The sequence below is a fragment of the Camelus bactrianus genome, chromosome 33 (genome assembly GCF_048773025.1).
Source record: "Camelus bactrianus isolate YW-2024 breed Bactrian camel chromosome 33, ASM4877302v1, whole genome shotgun sequence".
Classification (NCBI taxonomy): domain Eukaryota; kingdom Metazoa; phylum Chordata; class Mammalia; order Artiodactyla; family Camelidae; genus Camelus; species Camelus bactrianus.
In genome coordinates this window covers 13,859,708-13,876,674 of record NC_133571.1, presented here as the reverse complement: position 1 = coordinate 13,876,674, position 16,967 = coordinate 13,859,708, and positions in this window count along the sequence as shown.

The following is a 16,967-nucleotide window of genomic DNA, read 5'->3' as shown; positions in this document are numbered from 1 at the left end:
CAACAGAGTTTCAATTTGAACATTTTTTTCCCAATGGATAAAGTTCGTTCTTTCTTTCTTTCTTTCTTTCTTTCTTTCTTTCTTTCTTTCTTTCTTTTCTTCCTTCCTTCCTTCCTTCTCCCTGCTTTCCTCTCTTTCCTTCCTTTTTTTCTCTCCCTTCCTCCTCTCTCTGTCATTCTTTCTACTTTTTAGTTTTCTTTTATGTTTAAAGAGTCTGTAAGACATTGCAAAAAACAGAAATAGTAGTCCCTATCTCCCTCTTCTCCACTTTCTTGCCTCACTTTTTACTCTTTTAACTGATTCCTTTGTATTTTCTAGCATATTTTAAATAACATAGTTATATTGCTCCTTATTGATTTTTCTTAGATATCTGTTGGTTTTAGATATCTATTGGCTTCCCCATTATGGAAGGTGAAGATTTATCTTTTACACACACCACAGGTTTGTACATCCCATTCCCTAATATAATTATATCATAATTTTGATTATTTAGTCTTATTAAGATAATTAAGTCATTAAGGGTGTGTAAATGCTATTCACAAGTGAGTCATACAGTGTACTAAGGAAAAGTACTTTTCTTTCTTGCAAAACTTTTTGCTTCCAGGAAGTTACTAATTATCTTTCTTGTTTGTTTGTTTATTTGAATGCTCAGTTTTCTATGTACTTATTAATTCAGCCCCAAACTTCCCCCCAACTATGAAACCCTCACACAATATGTTAAGTGCTTTGGGGGTTCGTTCTATTGTTCTCATTTTGGAAACATCTCTCCAGGAGCCATGTGACCCACTCCAAGCTGGACTGGTTGCTGTGACCCCGGGTGCACAGCTGTCTTCCCAGGATCTCTTTTCGCCATCAACCTGCGATTGCCGTCACCTTTCTCTGGGTTGTGTCTTTCCGGTCTATGTTTTCCTCTTTGGTTTATTTTTTCCTTTTGATGAAGTACTTCCCTCAGTAGCTTCCTGAATAAAACTACAACTTCCGGTAGTCAGAAAATGAACTTTTGGAGACTTTGCATGCTTGAAAATATCTTTGCTTTCCTACTTCATTGACAGTTTGTCTATATTTGGGATTCTAGGTTATAAATAATTTTTCCTCAGAATTTTAAAAATATCTCTTCATTGCCTTCTAGCTGCTAGTGTGGCTGCTAAGAGGCCTGACGTAATTTGGATTCCTAAGCCTTTCTATGTGGCCGATTTTAAATTAGTGTTGTTTTTGCTTTTCTGGGACCGCTTCTCTTCATCCCTGATTTTCTGATATACCTGATGATGTGACGTGCCTTGTTGTGGTTTTGTTTTCATTCACTGTGCTGGCGCTAGAAGGGATGTTTCAGTCTGGAAAGTCATGTCCTTCAATTTTGGGGAATGTTCTTTAATTATTTATTTGGTAACTTCCTCCCCTTTGATTTCTCTGTTCTCTTTCTCTTGAGTACCTATTATTTAGATGCTGGATCTCCTGGTCTAATCCAATGATTTTGAGGCTTATTTTGTTTTTGTTTTTTACTCCTTTATTATCTATCTTCCTCTTTTTTTCTGTAAGATTTCCCCAAATTTGCCTTGCAAACTTTCTGTTGAGTTGTTTTTTTTGTTTTAATGTTCTGCTATCAGACAGAGAAAGACAAATACTGTATGATTTCACATATGTGGAATCTAAAAAAAACAAATGAACAAACATAACAAAATAGAAACAGAGTCACAGATAGAACAAACAAGTAGTTGCCAGAGGTGAAGAGGGTGGGGGGAAGAAAAGAAATAGGTGAGGGAGATTAAAAGGTACAAACTTCCAGTTGTAAAATAAATGAGTCATGGGTATGAAATGTGCAGTGTGGGGGAATATAGTTAATAACTGTGTAATATCTAAGTCCAGTGACAGATCGTAACTAGACTTAAAAAATTCCGCTATCGTATTTTCAGTTTACAAAAGTTCTTTCTTGTTTATGTTTCTTTTTATAGCGTACTCTTCTTATTTCATTAATTTGATGGCTTCTCATTTCTCTGAGGATGTTTGTGATAGATTTTTAATTTAATTTTTCTTTTTGTGATGAAAAATGTTTAAATTTTCCAAAAAATGTGAAAATAGCTTAAAGAAATTTTTTCTCGAATCATTTGAGGGTAAATTGCCAACATGATACCCATTATCCCCAATCTTAGTGTGTTTTTCCTCAAACAAGGATATGCTTCCACCTAACAACATCATTAGAATCAACAAATTGATACTGATGCATGAGTGCCATCCAATCCACAGACCCCAGTTAAATTTCTCCAGTTGTCCCATTGCTGCCTTTTACAATAATGAGATCCAATCCAGGACCATACATTGCATTTATAGCCATGTCTCTTTAGGCTTTTTCAGCCTAGAGCAATTATTCCACTGTTTCTTTGACTTTCATGACCTTGACAATTTTTTTTTACAGGTCAGTTATTTTGTAGAATGCTTGAGTTTACTCATGATTGAATTCAGGTTATGCTTTTGGGGGGCAAGCATAGCACGGAAGTGTTGCCGTGTTCTTTTTATTGCCTCCTATCAGGTATTAACTGGTTTCAATTTGTCCCATTATTGAGATTGTTTCTGGTCACTTGATTAAAGTAGAGTCTGCTAGGTTTCTCCATTGTGATATCACTCTTTTGCTCTGTGTAACTAGTAAGGATTTTGTGGGGAGGTACTTGGAGACTGTATACATATCCTGTTCCTCATCAAACTTTTACTCGTTAGTTTTTTTGCTGAATGAATTTTTACTATGATGGTTGCCAAATGGTGATTTTCCAATTTATTATTCCTTTTCATGTATTAGTTGTCATTCTACAGTAAGGAAAAATTTTATCTTCTCCCCATTTACTTACTCATTATTTGTAACAGTATGGGCATATGGATTCCTATTTTATTTAATGGATTATAAGCTTTGATTATCTTTATTTACTTTGATGCTCGGATTTGGTTAACGAGAGTTCCCATTAAGCCCCTTCTACATCCTTTTGACATGTCTCCATCATTCTTCAAGCACCTCTTTACTTTCTGACACAGAAAGATGGTCCAGGTTTATCTTATACTTTCCCTATCTCAGCCCTGGAATCAATAATTTCTCCAAGGGTCCCTGGTTTCTTATAGGGAGGATGGCATTTAGAGACCAAGATTTGGACACCAGGGGTGTTAATTGCCATTGGAGTATTGCTGTTCCCAAGCTCTCTCAATGGATAAAGCTAGGGAATATGTGTACATGTGTACAAATGTACACACTTTTACATCTATATTTATTTCTCTATCTTACCAACACCACAGTTTTCCATGTGTGTAAATTTTTTCTTATTCAGTGAGAAACCTGATTCCCATAATCCTCAGAACACATGTTTATTAGATCAGTCCCCTTATATCTAAATAATCTGCTTTTGCTGCTTCAGCCTGGCTCCACACTGCTGACTCCCTCACCTCATTAAGTTCCAAAACCCCACTAGCAGGCACTTGCCTCCCCCTGACCCCAGTCACTCTCCTCATTCTGCTTCGACACCCAGAACCTGTTTGGGGCCACTGGCACATACAGCCCCTCACCCCACACAGATGCTCTCTTCCCTTCATTTGGGCTCCACTGTGCCACATTGGCTGCAGGCATGACTCCTCACTCCGCTCAAAGTCTGATCTCCCAAGCTGTATGGCTGCCTCCGCCTCCCCTGGAAAGACAGCCTCCTTCCCCTGCTTAGGCTTTGACACGAAGCTTGGGGCCGTTCCCCACCCCTCAGTGCTTGACGGCCTCTGACTCATCTGGGCTCTAACACCCTGGCAAGACGCTGCTGCCGCCGCTCCCACTCCCTCTGCAAATATTCTCTTTACCCCGCTTGAGCTCAATACCGGTGTGGACTCCTTGTCATCCTACTTAGAATCCAACACTCCACACCTGGCTGCCAGTGTCACGACCCCTGACCCCTACCCAACAGAAGTCCTGCTCACCTTGCTCTAACACCCCTCCAAACCGCCATAGATATCGACTTGCTCGTACCCACCTAATGCCTTTGGGGCTAAATTAGTCAAGAGGAATAGGAGGGAGGAGGGAAGACAGGAAGTAGGTTTCTACCTAGTCTGTTCTCTTCAAGTAACTTTTTTCTGTTTGTCTGGGTCTCTCCTTCGTATAAGAGGACATCCTCAGATACTTAGTGATTCTTGGTTGTCTGTGGATGGGCAGGTAAGTGGAGGGGGTGTCAACTTATCATCTGGGCACTTTACTGATCTTGCAGGGCTATTTCATTGAGGAACATCCAGAGGCTGTATCTTTAGCTTGTCTCTTTCCCCTGTTCCAGAAACTAGATCTCCAGCTTTCTGCTAGAATGAGGGAAGTCGGAGGAGCAGTTGCCCAGCTGCGTGGAGCCAGTGAGGGGGTCTGGAGAGCATATTGACCAGACTTTCAAGCAATCTCCTGTTTATAGTCTGTTCTTACCACAACTTCCAGAGGTACCTGTGTCCTCGGTTCCCGAGCCTTTGGAAGTTCTGTGGTGACAGTCAGTTTGCTTCTTGATGTTCTCTGTCAGTTTAGGATGCCAGTTTCCTAGTTCTGCAAACTCAGATACCACTCATCTCCTCTCCTGTTCTCTTTGTCCTTAAGAAGTGTTTTTTATGTCTCTTTTCTGTCATTTTAGTAGAGTTTTAGAAAAAAGTGGCATTAAATGTGTGTTTAATCTGGCATCTCTTACTGGAACTCCAATTTGAACTTCTAGGCTTTTAATTTGCCTTCATGACTCAGTATCAAGGGTCAGGGCCCCAGAGACAATGCTTTTGAGTTGCATATTCTTTTACATCCTCATCCTTTTACTTCTTTGTGTGTGTGCGTGTGTGTATGTGTGTGTGTGTGTGTATTTTCCCACACTAGCTGTTCTTACCCTTGACCTCTTTGCCATCTCTTTCACTGTGTCCTATAGAATCCTCATTGCAAAAACAATAATAACAGTAATAAAGAAATCTAGACTTCTCCCTGTCACAAAAAATTAATCAGTCCATCGAAGAGAAGAGTGGAAAATTTTATTTGAGCCAAACTGAGGATTATAACCCAGGAACAGCCTCTCAGAAAGCTCTGAGAACAGTTCCACCCAGTAAAGATCAAAGCACAGTTATATAAGTTTTTGAGATGGGGGACTGTACATTAAATGACGTATTATTGACAGTTTACAACATTCAGAGCAGGGTTCATAAAGCGGCCCCTTATAAGATTAAGAAAGAAGGTTATCTCCTAAGGAGTTGTGACCCTTGATGAGATTAAGAAGGAATGTTATCTCTTAAGGAGGTCTGCTTAATACAGAAGCACAACACACGCTAAAAGGGAGGGAGGAGGCCCAAACAGGCAAAGACAAATTTTATGTTTACATTTTTGTCATGCCCTGAAATATGAATTTTATTTCATCTTCCCTTAGCTGCACATCAAATTCATTCCAAAGGCCTACTGATTCTTCCTCCTTAGTATTTCTAGAACCTTCCACTTCTCTCCCTCCACACTTGATTCTCACTCAAACCTTCATTTCTTACTTGGAAGGAAGATCAAACGTAATTTGATCTTCCTGCCTCTAGTCTAATTTCTGTTTCTAACATACAGATATGATCATGGCACTTTCTCAGAGTCCTGGTTTTAAATTTTGAATTTGAATGCTTTCAGGTGAGTGTGTACTCTGGAAGCCTTTTCCGGCCCCACCACTTCCTCTATGACGTTCATTTAAGCCACCTGCCTTCCCCGAAGGTGTTTGAGCTTTTGATTCTGCTTTAATGGCTTTCCACTACTGTAGGGTAAACTACAAACTCTTTATCCTACAAGACCTTCATGATCTGGTCCTGCTCACCTCTCTCCAGCCTCACCTTTCCCCATAACTTTCTTCTCTAGCCAACCTGAATGACTTTTACTTCAAATTTGCCAAACTCCATCTGCCTCAGGGCTTTTTGTGTGCTTTCTCGTTCTCCCCTTCCCATTCATCTGGCTGATCTTGACTCAAAATCTCAGTCTCAATTTGAACATAATTTTTTGGGGGGAAGCTCTGCCACTTACTTGCCCTTCCTGCTGGCTCTCTCAGGGAACTCTGTCTACTCCTCTGTAATAGCACTTAAAATCACCTGTTTATTGTTTTAGTATTATATCTCCAGGACGTACCTCTGTATCTGACACATAGGAGACCTTTGATATTTTTGTACTAATAAGTGTGTTTATTAAGTAGCTTATGATAGGTCAGGCCTGGGATAAGAGATACATATACTATGTTATATATATAGTCTCTCATCCTCACAATAACTCTAGATGTAGGTATTATTATTATAATACACTTTTTCTGTGTGAGGAAATCAAGTCTCAGAAAAATAAAACAATGTGGCCCAAATCATATAGCTATTAAGCAATAGATCCAAATTCAAATACCTGGTCAAGTTCAATGTCAAGTTCACCTGGTGCTGAAACCTGTGCTCCCAATCTTTTAGGCTACGAGTACTTTAATCTAGTTTAAGAAACAACCATCTTCTCCTTCCTGGACCAAGACCTAGTCTGCCCCGGGCACTTGCTCTCTCACAGTCCCCTTGCAGACCACTCACTCTTTCATGCTCTGTTGTGCACAAGGCCTGGAGGCTGGGTAGCATTCTCATGACATCTCATAGCTTCTCCTAGGTAGAGTTGCCGGATTTAGCAAATAAAAATTCAGGAAGCCCAGTTAAATTAGAATTTCAGGCAAACAAGAAATTATTTTTTTTGTGAATGTCCCAGTGCAATATTTGAGACATATTTATACTAAGAAATTACTCTCTGTTTATCTGAAATGCTAATTTAACTGTGTTTGTCTGGCAACCCTGCACCACTGTCCTTCCACCCTCTCTGAAAGCCTCTTTACTTTCAAACCATCCTGCTCACTGGCATCCACTGATTCATTCATTTAACACATACTGAAAAGCCAGGTACTAAGTGATGTGCTGTAATACAACACATTCCCTGCAGGGAATACAGAGAAATCACTTCCTTATCAGTACTTAGTTCTCTCTCTCTCTTTTTTTTTTAATGTGTGTGCATACTACTCAGCACATAAGTATGCTGTAGACTTCCATACCTTTAAAATAATTATCAACCCTATTCTTTCTTCTGAGAATCACCCTATTTTTCTCAGCTAATTTCTTAAAAGAGTATGTCTCCACTTTCTCAGCTTCTGTTCATTTGAAAGATGGGGTGAAGAATAGTGATTAGGAGTATGGATTTTATTGTTAGAATACTTAGGTTTACACCCAAACGAACTCTGGCTATTAGTAACCCAAAGACCTTGATCTCTTTAAGCATGAATTTCCTTGCTTGTAAAGAGATGTGTTTGACCTCACTTCAGAGGGTTGCTGTTAGTATTAAATTAGATCATTCATATGAAACACTTAGCATATGCCTGGCAGATAATAAATATTCAATAAACATTAGTATTATCCCACTAAAATCTATATTCTGCCCAGTACTCTACTGAAAATGCCCTGGTCAATGTTATTAATGACCTTGTAGTTGCAACATCCAAGGGTAGTTTTTAGTCCTCATCTTGCTGAGAGAGGGAGAGAGGGAGAGAGGGAGAGACACTTGGCACTACTTTCTTGAAGATCCCAGTCCCTTTGGCTGCTGGATCCCCACTTTCTCCTTGTTATCCTCAGCCTGTCTTTTCTTCTTAGACTTCTTTGCCACATCCTTTTCCTTTGCCTGACTCTCCCTATGTGCTAGTCCTTGAGTTTATCCTTTGTCCTCCTGCCTCAGTCCCATCTACCTTTCCTCGGATGTCATGTCCACTCCTGTTATTTTAACTGTCTCTCTATGAAAAAGACATCTTCCCCCACCCCAGAACTTTTTATTATTCAAATGCTTTTTAGTATGACACTGAACAATGATGTTCTTCTCATTTTTCCTCATTGACTATTACAAATTTCCTCTATTTGAGCAAGGAATGAACAAAACACAATTGTCATTCAGATGAAATCGTTAAGTATGAACATTTCCATTTTTTTCTCTTAGATTTCTTAATTTTTTTTATTGAAGTATAGTCAATTACAATGTGACAATTTCTGGTGTACAGCACAATGTCCCAGTCATGCATATATACACATATATTTGTTTCCATAGTTTTTTCATTAAAGATTATTACAAGATATTGAACATAATTCCCTGTGCTATACAGAAGAAACTTTTTAAAATCTATTTTTATATATAGTGGCTAACATTTGTAAATCTCAAGCTCCCAAATTTATCCCTTCCCACCCTCTTTCCCCAGTAACCATAAGATTGTTTACTAAGACATCTCTCCTTTATCCACTTCTGACTGCTCCCCTGACCTTCAGTCCTATATCTCCAGGTATATACCTACAATAGACTGAATGTTTGCATCCCTCTAAAATTCATATATTGAGATTCTATTACCAATGTGATGGTAATTGGAGGTAGGGGCTTTGGGAGGTAATTAGGTCATGAGGGTGGAGTCCTCATGAAAGGGATTAGTGCCATTATAAGAAGATACCAGGGAACTAGCTAGCTCTCTTCCACCATGTGAAGCTGCAATGAGAAATCAACCATCTGCAACCTGGAAGAGCATCTCACTAGAACCTGATTGCACGGGCGCCCTGATATCAGACTGCTAGTCTCCAGACTGTGAGAAATAAATTTCTGTTTTTGATGAGCCACCCAGACTATGGTATTTTGTTATAGCAGCCTGAACTGATCAAGACAATGCTCGAGAGGCATCACAAACTCAGCACTCAGCTTAGCCACCTCTGAAAGTATTACTGACCATCCCCACCATGAAACCTCATCTTCGTCTTAGGTTCTCTCTGGCAGTGGCTGTTACTTTCTTTCTTTTTCCCTTTTTTCCTTCCAGTTTTATTGAGATGTAACTGACATACAGCACCGTATAAGGTGTACAGCATCACTATTTGACTTATATACATTGTGAAATGATACCACAGTAAGATTAGTGAACATCCATCATCTCCTATAGATACAAAATTTTAGAAAGTATAAAGTATTTTTTCCTTGTAATAAGAAATCTTAGGATCCACTGTTTAACAACTTTCATGTATTAGCAGTGTTAACTATATTAATCATGTTGTACATTACATCCCTAGTACTAATTTGCTTATAACTAGAAGTTTGTACTTTTTGACCACCTTCATCCAATTCACCCCACCCCCCACCTCCTGCTTCTGGTAACCACAAATCTGATCTCTTTTTCTATGAGTTTGTTTGTTTAAGTATAATTGACCTACAACATGTGTTAGTTCCTGGTGCCCAGCATTGTGATCTGATATTTCTGTGTATTACAAAATGATCACCACAGTAAGTCTAGTTACCACCTGTCACCACACAAAGACATTACATTATCATTAACTATATTTCCTGTGCTGTACATTTCATCCCATGACACATCTATTTTGTAACTGTAAGTTTATATCTCTGTGGCTGTTACTTTCAACATCTCAAATCTGCAGGCCTAGAAACCTAGACATCATTCTTTCCACTTCCTTTACCTTTCTCCCCCAAATCCAATCTATTCCCATGTCCTGTCATTTAACTTGCTATTAATCTCCCAAATCTGTCTCTCTTCTTCAACCCTCATGCTGGGTAGAGAATGGATTGGAGCAACAAAGGAGATCAGTTAGGAGGTGTTTTCAATAGTTTAAGTGAGAGATAATGCGGGACCCCCTAACTGATCTCTTTGGCCCCTTGAAAATCTATCTCTATTCAGCTGTCATAGTAATATTCCTAAAGTCCCATGAAGTCACCTTCATCTTCAAAATCTTCCATGGTTCCCCTTCATCTATAGGATAATGTATAACCTTCGGTGCCCAACATAAGCTGTTTACAGAGTGACTCCTGATGGGCTCTCCAGCCTCAGCTATTGCCACTTATCTCCCCAACACACACATACACACCTAAGCTACTGATGGGATCCCACTTCCCATCCTAGTCAATCTGTTGTTGACTCCACCAGTAATACTCTTCAATTCGTGGTCCACCTGATCACTTCCTACTCAACCTTCAAAATCCTGCTCAGAGTTTCATCTTGAAAACTTCCCTGAAACACGGCATCTCTACCCTCTTGCAGAATTAGTTACTCCCTCCTCAGTTCTCCTTTCAGGCTTAATACATTTTTTAAAAAAACTTTTGTGGGGAAGGTAATTGGGTTTATTTATTTATTTATTTATTTATTTTTAGAGCAGGTACTAGGGATCGAACCCAGGACCCTGTGTGGGCTAAGCATGCACTCTACCACTTGAGCTATACTCTCCTCCTATATTTTCTTATTTTAAAGCTTAGTACATGTTTTTATTATAGAATACATCATTATGTTATTTTGTTAATATATCTATTATTGCTACTATTAGAGTGTAAATTCCTTGAGGTCATCTGTTTTCATTCATATTTGCTCCCCCAGAGTCAAATATCATGCCTGACACACAGTGGGTATATGGTTAATGTTTATTAAACTGAACTGAATTTCTGTATAGGTGAGGCATGAAAGAGGGATGAAGAGGGGATGTTAAGAGAGAGGGGAGATAGGAGCTAAGTTTGGAGAGGTTGAGAGAAGGCACCTTGTTTGCCAACCAATGAAGCTTGGATTTTACCCTATGGAAATTTGGAAGCAGCAGAGTCTTCAAGCTGGGGAGTGATTTGGAAAAATTTGTTTTAAGAAGCCAGTTCTAAAAGTAGACTTGAAGACTATTGCAACAATGCAGGCAATAGATAACAAATGTGTACATCAAGATAATGGCAGTGGGTATAGACAAACGAGCTAAGTTGAAAACAATTTCTGAAATCAAGTTGATCAAATTAATTCAGAGGGTAAGAAATGAAGGTTAAGACCCCTAGCTTAGATGGCTGGTGATACCATTAAGCAAGATATACAATACAAGAAGGGCAGGGGGGTTTGGGAGGTTCAGACATGGTCAGAATGGAGGGCTAATGAGACAGCCAGAAGAGATGTAAAGAGTCATTAAATGGGGACACAAGCCTGGGGATTATGCAATTTGGTGGTTATTGATACACTACTGCCTGCTGACCTCATGATGGGTGAGATATCTTTAAAAGAAGAAAGAGAGCAAGGAGAAGTGAAGCTCAGGAAAGAAAATATGGAGAAATAGTACTGAACAATATTAAACACTGGAGAGTAACACATTCTAATGTGTGTTTTATAAACTCCCCCGGGATGTCTGGCAGCATTCTACTGGGAGTGTGAGAGAACATGGGGATCTGTGGGCAATTGAATTTGGAAAATCCTTCACTAAACAAATTTGAACAAATTTCTTTTGTGTAGGGTTTTACATCTAATATATTTATATCATGAATTTCCCAGAGGGAAACTTATTCATTCACTCATTCGTCCATTCAGTTCAACAAATATTAAACATCTTTCTATGTGCTACAATTATGGGGCTAATCCGTAACAAAACAGATAAGGCTTCCTGCCCTCAAGAACATGCATTTCTCTGGAAAGTCAGATATTAATTAAACAAAATAATTGCAATTGAGCTAAATGCTCCGGAGTTGAAGCACAGGGTACTACAGAAGTGTCTAATAGAAGGAACATGAACACACTTTTTCACCAGAGCAACTCAGGGGACTAGAGTTCTGCAGAACAAAATTGAGGAAGTGTGGCTGAAGAAAGGTCAAGTAGGCTGAGAACTGGAGCACATGTCTGCGGATTTAACAATAAAGAGGTCATTCATGGTACTAGCGAGAGCTGTTCCATCCATATAGTGGAAATTGATGAAGTCTAGACAGACAATCTACGCTTTGATAATTAATGTAAGGGAAGAAGGAACAGAGTGGCAGCTGCAAGGGGAAGAGAAAGTCTAGGGTAAGGCTTTAGTCTAGAGAGTCTTTTACCTATTTGCAAGTTAAAAGGAAGGACTCAGAAGAGCTAGATAGTTTGCAATTAAAGATGGTGAGGGTACTCATTCACGTCGTCACTTGCAAATGTTTGTTTGGTATATTCTTTGCTTTAGGGATACTATTGGAACCTGGGATACGAAGGGGAACACAATATACATCGTCCCTGCTCTCCAGAAGCTTACATTCTAATAGGGACGACAAACAATAAACAAGTCATGAAGAAATAAAATAATTAGATCTGTGATGAGAATTATGAAGAAAATATACAAGATTCTGTGATAGAGGACAGAACGTGTGTAGGGGCGGGAGAGTTTTTAAGGAATGAAATTTGCTTGAAAACGTGCTTCAGGTGGAGGAAATGGTACAAAGGTCTTGAGGTGGGAAAGAGTTTAGCTGATCTAAGAACTTCCAAGCGGCCACTGTGAGCTACTAGGAGAGTAGCATGAGCTGAAGTGGGAGGCATAGGCAGGACTCAGATCATGCAGGTCCTTGCAGACCAGGGCAGGGAATTGGGAGAAAATTCTCAGCATCCTGGGAAGCTATTGACCATGCAGGGTACTGATGTTCTCATTTATGTTAAAAAATATCACTAAGGCTGTGTGGAAAATAGATTGGGTTAAGATAAGAAGGAATGAGTAGGGAGCCCAAGTTAGCACCCAACAGCAGTAAACAGGCCAATGAAAGACAGTTCTGTATGGATGAGGGCGGAGACAATGGAGTATTAAGGAGTGGGCAGATTCAGGAAATATTTTAGAGGCTGAACTCACAGGACTTGGTGATGGATTGGACATGAGAAATGAGGGAAAGATCTAGGATAAGGAAACAGAAATTTAGATAATCTGTCTTTTTTCTTTTTTTTTTTTTTTTTTTTGTGGAAGGGTTATTTTTGAAAAGGAGACTAAAGGGAAGGTGCAGTTGATTCAAGAGTCCATTCAATAAACATCTACTGAGCACTTACTAAAGGCCAGGCCATATGCAAGGTGTTGGACATACGAAGAAGAAGACATAGACAGACCCAGTCCTTGTGGAAGGCAAACCTACAATCAAGTTAATTCTGATTAACTTGATCAAGGGCTTTGCACAGTAATAGAAATTTTCACAATGGTGCCGCCGAGGTAGCAGTACTTCACTCTGTGGGTGATACTGGAGGAAAAGGATGTCAGCAAAGGAGGTAAGCTTAGGTTCTGTGGAAGATGAGTCAAGAGGTATAAAAGGGAAATTGAAGATCACTGAGCTCTAGGACCTTGATTTTTCCCATAAAGTAGGAAAAAGTTATCTGCTGTGGGTAGGTAATAGGTTAGAAGGTTTGAAGCAATACTATATATTCTCCACAGGTAAGGCAGCTGGATTTGTACCTTTAACATCTAGCATGATGTCCTGACCTTAGTCACAGGGCATCTTATGCTCATCCAGAGATATCATTAAGAACGTATCTCCAAATGTCTTAATTTCTCCCCAAGATACTTATTACTGTATTATCCATTTGATAACATTTTAAAAATTGTACACTTTATATTTTTTCCTCCTGTTTTATTGAAATATAATTGACAAACAGCACTGCATGAATTTAAGGATACAGAATAATCATTTGACTTACATACATCATGAAATGATTATCACAATAAGTTTAGTGAATATTCATCATCTTATATAGGTATAAAATTAAAGAACTAGAAAAAAGTTTTTTTCTTGTGATGAGAACTCTTAGGATTTACTCCTTAACAACTTTCAAATATAACATACAGCCCTGTTAGTTATATTTATCATGGTGTACATTACATCCCTAGTACTGTTAAGCTTATGACTGAAATTTGTACCTCCTCTCTGCCTTCATCCAAATCCCTCTCCCCCAACCCCCTCCACCTACCCCACCCCTCACCGTTTCTGGTAGCCACAAATCTGATCGCTTTTCCTATGAGTTTGTTTGTTTGTTTTTAAAGTACAGTTGACTTACAGCACTATGTTAGTTCCTGTTATGACATAGTGATTTGATGTGTCTATATGTTTCAAAATGATCATCACGATAAGTCTAGTTATGATATGTCACCATACAAAGATATTACATAGTTATTGACTGTGATCCCCACACTGTACATTTCATATCCATGACTCATTAATTTTGCAACCAGAAGTTTGTACCTCTTAATCTCCTTCACCTATTTCTTTCCTCCACCCCAACCCTTATTCAACAACATTTAAATGAGCATTTATTGTGTATCTGGCATAGAATAAATGAATGACTGGTAAATAAATGAATAAACAAATAAGTGGTTGAGTGAATGAACAAGTAAAGAATTACAGCTTGTCATTTACACTTGAAACAAGATTTAACTAAAAATTTGATAGCAATTATATTTTTAGATACCCCACCTTTAGCATCGAAATCTTTAGCTGCCTAGATTGCCCCCTATAAAAATAGCTGTTGTTTATTGAGGCTTGCAGTCAGGCCCTATTTTAAGCATTTCACATGTATTTATCGTTTATTCTTCTCACAATCACCGCAAAGGCAGATGTATCATCTTGATTTTACAGATGAGAAAACAGGTTTATGTAGGTTAAATAGCTTAGGAATTCAAGCCTAGTTCTTATTATTCCAAAGTCAGATCTCAGCGATATGCATAGTTTTTACTTCCCCCCTCCTTCTAAAAGATACCATGTTTTTGCAACTGGATGTCACCTAGCATAGTGCCGGTCCCTAGGAGGCCCTCCAGTAAATGCTGGTTCCTCCCTCCTTTCTCACTCAGCAGGTTAACGGGAGTGAGGGAACATTATTTTTGTTTGTTGTTCAGAATGGAGAAAAAATATGGGCAGGAATCCAGGTTAGGGTTAAGGGGAAGAACCAGCAGAGAGGAAGATATTAAAAGTGTATGGGAAAGGGGGTTATCGATGGAATATTTTATTTAAAAAGGGATAGAGGTAAGGGTGAGGGTAGCCTTAGATAGGAGGTGTGCCACTTCATCCTCTGAGACAGGAAGTCTGTCCAGAGAGGCGGAAAGTTGGTGAAGCTTCTATGGAACAACTTTGATTTAAAGGTGGGCTTACAGATAAAAGAAAAGATACAGAATGCTGCTGTGGGAAATAACTGTTCTTTAAGAACAGTGGTTCCCACCTTTGGTGGCACATTAGGATCTTCTTGGGAGCCTTAAAACAAAAAATTATGCTGCACGCCGCCCCAGGCCCCCCAGCCCCAAGGATTCTCATTTTATTCCTCTGGGATGGGGCCCAGGCAATGGGGTTTTCAAAAGTGGTTGTGTTGAGGCTGATGACCAGCCATGATTGAGAAGCACCAGGAAGAGGCTTGCAGTGGCTCAGAAAGGGCTCAGCTGAGGTGTGGGAGCAAGACTTCACTGTTGAGCCAATCAGCCTGGTTACAGGGCTCTCTCCAGCATCAACATTCCTGGAGAAGCTGTGAAATTGTTTACTGAGGTAGGTAAGGCACTAAGCTGAAGAAGAGGCAATAGAGGCTGAGGAAAAGAATTAGAGCCTACCACAGGCTCTACTCTGACAGAAAAACAAACAAACAAAAAAAAACAACCCAGAAAAATTGATAAAATAATAATAGCAACACCAAGTAATTTTTTGAATGCTATTTACCAACTATGAAAATAAGTGATTTACACAAAGTCTCATTTATTCTCACATAGCTTTAGGTCCTGTTATCCCCATTTTATAAATGGGGAAACTGAAACTCAGAAGTTAAGAAAGGTTCTCAAGTTTATGGAGTTAGTAAGTGGCAGAACTGGGATTTGAACCCAGATCTGACTGACTCTAGAACCTGAGCTCTGGTTGGGCAGGAGCAACGAAGTGGGAAGGAGGGAGGGTAGGAACTTGTGGGAATCTGCTGGGTTTTGAACGGGCTTGAGATTGGCCCAAGGGAAAGGAGATGAGAGGGTTCCTGAGGGAAACAATGGAAGGTGACAGAATGGGTCCTATCAGGAGATCAGAGCAACAAATGTATTGGAGGAAGAGTAGGAAATCAGATCCGCTAGGCACACTGACAGAACCAATCTGTCAATGGAATGTAGAGTCCATGAGGTAAAAAGGAACTGGGAGCCACTAAAGGTTATTTAGGAGGTGGTTGACATGATAAAGCGTAATCTTTAAAATTCACCAAGCAGATAATGTGCTGGGAAGGTCACTGAGATCTCTGCACTGAAACAATTTTTTCTTCCTTTGTTCCCTGTCTTGTCCTGGTAGCCACAGATGTTACTTAACCCAACCATGGCACTCAGGACTGAAGAGACAGCCCACTCATTAGCTATAAGCTACCCTCACAGGCTCATACCTAAGATCACATTTCAATTTTCAAGGATCAATAGAAGGCTCTGCAAATTGACTAGTGTGGCACAAAATCAGGGCTGGGCACTTTGTCACCATTGTCATTACCCCTGCAGAGAAGGTTATTCAGAAACATAATCTTGTTACAAGGTCCTGTGCACATACCAACACCATGACAATTCCACAGGATTGCTAGGGACCCGTATCAACGTCACCTGTCAGCAACCGCCGGGATCCTAACACAGAAAGTACCCAAGAGCACCAAGGCATTATAGATGGGGACAGAGTCAGTTCTTTCTTAATCTGAGTAGACTAAATGAAATTTATACTTAAAGAACTAGTGTTCAGATTTCAGTGTCTAGCCAGCTTCATTTTCAAATGAATAAGTAAGTTTAAATTGCTGGTGCACTGTAATTTAAGGAAAACTAAAGAGACAAAAGGAATAGTTAGAATTCTCTGAGTGATGACCAGAACATAAACATTTCTGGAGGGGAAGGTATCGCTCAAGTGGTAGAGCACATGCTTAGCATGCATGCGGTGAGGTCCTGGGTTCAATCCCTGATACCTTCACCAAAAATAGATAAGTAAATAAATAAAATAAATTGCCCACTCAAAAAATTCAGTTTATTTAAATAAATTAAAAAAAAAAAAAAAACAGCAACATTGCTGGGACCTGATAAGGCCAAAGGACAACTGGTGAGTTGAGCTGAGCTGTCAAAGAGAATATAATACAATTCTGCAAACCAAACCTGGTAGTTTGGGGAAAATGTGTTTAACCCACTCACTTCCCTCCTTGTTTGTAATACTGCTTTCCTATTTCTCAACTTAAATTTACTCTGGA